Source organism: Panthera onca, chromosome A1 (assembly GCF_046562875.1).
Source record: "Panthera onca isolate mPanOnc1 chromosome A1, mPanOnc1 haplotype 2, whole genome shotgun sequence".
In the NCBI taxonomy this organism is placed as follows: Eukaryota; Metazoa; Chordata; class Mammalia; order Carnivora; family Felidae; genus Panthera; species Panthera onca.
The window spans coordinates 160,758,737-160,761,109 of record NC_138339.1 but is presented as its reverse complement, the minus strand read 5'-3'; positions in this window follow the sequence as shown (position 1 = coordinate 160,761,109).

The window sequence follows — 2,373 nt, the reverse complement described above, 5'->3', positions numbered from 1 at the left end:
CTCTCTGCCCCTCCCCTCCTCTCTCAAAGTAAATAAACACAAAAAAGAAGAAAAGAAAAAATAAGTGATCCCTGCAGAGTTCCTAGAAATGGGATTCTGGTGTCTGGATTTGAGGACACTGTTTGGGGGTCTTCCTGCCCCCCCCCTCCCTGCCCAGGGGACAGGAACCCACCCACACACACACACACACACACAAACATGTGAGGCATGAACCTGTGAGCGAGGCCACCAGAGGGCAAGGCTGTGGGAGGAGGGGGAAGTGCCCCTGGAGACGCACACTGTCCTGGGCGGGGGGGGGGGGGGGGGGGGGGGGGGGGGGGGGGGGGGCCCTCCCCGGGCCAGGCTGCCCCGCTCACCTCGCCCGGACGCATCAGCCCCAGGACTGCTGTGAGGCCTCCATGGCTTTTCCCAGGGAAACAAGCAGGTGGGGGCATACAACAGGCGCACCTCGTCTGGGGCAGCAGGTAGACCACGGAACCCACCTCGGGGGAGAGGACACGGCAGCTCCTGGAACCAGGCGCCTGAAGCCGAGGGCCGGTCTGCAGGGAAGCTGGGTGCCAGAGGCGAAGGTATGGCTTCCAGACACGGCAGGTGGCTCTGATTCCACCAGGTTTGAAAATGACAGTCGTACCTTTAAGAACCCGGCCCGGCTGCCTGGGGAAAGGGGGGAGCAGGGCTCATGACCCAGACGACATTCCCCAACCATCCCTGACGCAGCTGCCTCGCTCGGCCCCTCAGGCACCAGGAAACATCCACCCAGGAAATGTCAAGAAAAAGGTTTTCACCCATGGGAGAACACAGGGAGCCCTGGGTGAAAGCCTGACGCGGTGGCTCGGAGACCAGGCACAGTGGGAGGTCACAGGGCTGTCCGTGGCCTCCCTGCCCCCCAGCAGCTGTATTTGTGCAAAAGAGAAGAAGGAACGTTCGAGCTTGCCAGCTCAAACCCACACCCAGCCAAGAAACCCCCTTTCTTTCCACCAGCTGGCTCCCCCACACCCACCCGAGCCGCCTGAAGCCTCCCCAGGGCCTACCTGGCTCCCCAGGTGGGAACTGGGCCCACATGGTCAGACTGAAAACCTGTGAGCAGGTTTGGACCCCAGAACTGGGCCAGTGTCCCAAACCTACTTGGGACAGAGCCCAGCGTGAAGTATATTTTTAGGGCAACAACCAAAGCTGAAATTACGCGTGGCTGACGGAGAACGTGCCATCCCAGGCAATCCCCCAGGAAGTGTGGCCATTCAGGGACACGAGCTGGGGGTGCTCAGAGCGGATGAGCACACGCAAGGAACATTCAGGGGGACAGGTCCCTAGGGACTCAGCCGGCCCCGCCTTCCAGCAAGAACCAGAGACGGTTTCACGGGACACCGCGTCCATGGCCTTTGGAGACAAATTCCAGGGCCCCCTGGATGGTGGCAGGTGTATCTAGCAAAGATACAATTCGACCAAGCTGATGATGCGTTGATTCATCTTCAGTGTCCAGTGCGCCCCGCTGTGGGATGGGAGGCAGGCCTCAGGGTGGGTTTCAGTAACAGGCGTCCCCTCTGGGGAGCCCCAGATGGAGGCAGGGGGCCGTGCCTCGTTTCGTCCCGCAGGTCAGCTCACGCACACCCCGGAAAAGGCGGCACACGGGAGCAGAGGAGGCCGGCCTGGAGGCCCCCACACCAGTCGTGGGCACTGAACACAATTACCGCACGCCTCCCCGCACCCTCCGGAAGTAACGACTCACGAAACACACTGCTTTCAGGCTGGCCTCTGCCTCTCTGCATTCCGCTATGGACCAAATGCTTGCTTCCCCCAAGACGCAGATGTTGAAGCCCAGACCCCGCCCCTCCCCGTGTGACAGCCTTTGGAGGTCTGGGGGTGGGGTCCTCATGATGGGATCAGTGCCCTTACGAGAAAAGAGAGACCAGAGCTCGCTCCTTCCACCGTATGAGGACACAGTGAGAAGGTGCCGTCTGCAAGGCAGGAAGGGGCCCAACCAGAAATCGGATCTGGCCCCCCCGGACCTCTGGCATCCAGCCCCCACGGCTGCGAGAGTTTAAGGGTCTGAGACGAGCGGCCCCAGCTGGCTGAGATACTCCCATTGTTTTTTTAAGTTTATTTATTTATTTTGAGAAAGGGAGAGACAGAGAGAGAGAAAATCGCAAGCAGGCTCCGCGTCACCAGCATAAAGCCCAACTCCAGGCTTGAACCCACGAATCATGAGATCATGACCCGAGCCGAAGTCAAGTCAGACGGTTAACCGACTAAGCCACCCAGGCGCCCTGAAAGACAAGTACCTTAAGCTCACAGCCACCTCCCAGGAGCCCCGGCAAGGGGCCCACCAGCAGTGAAAATAAAGTCTAAATCAACACAGACTCCACACCAAGGGTC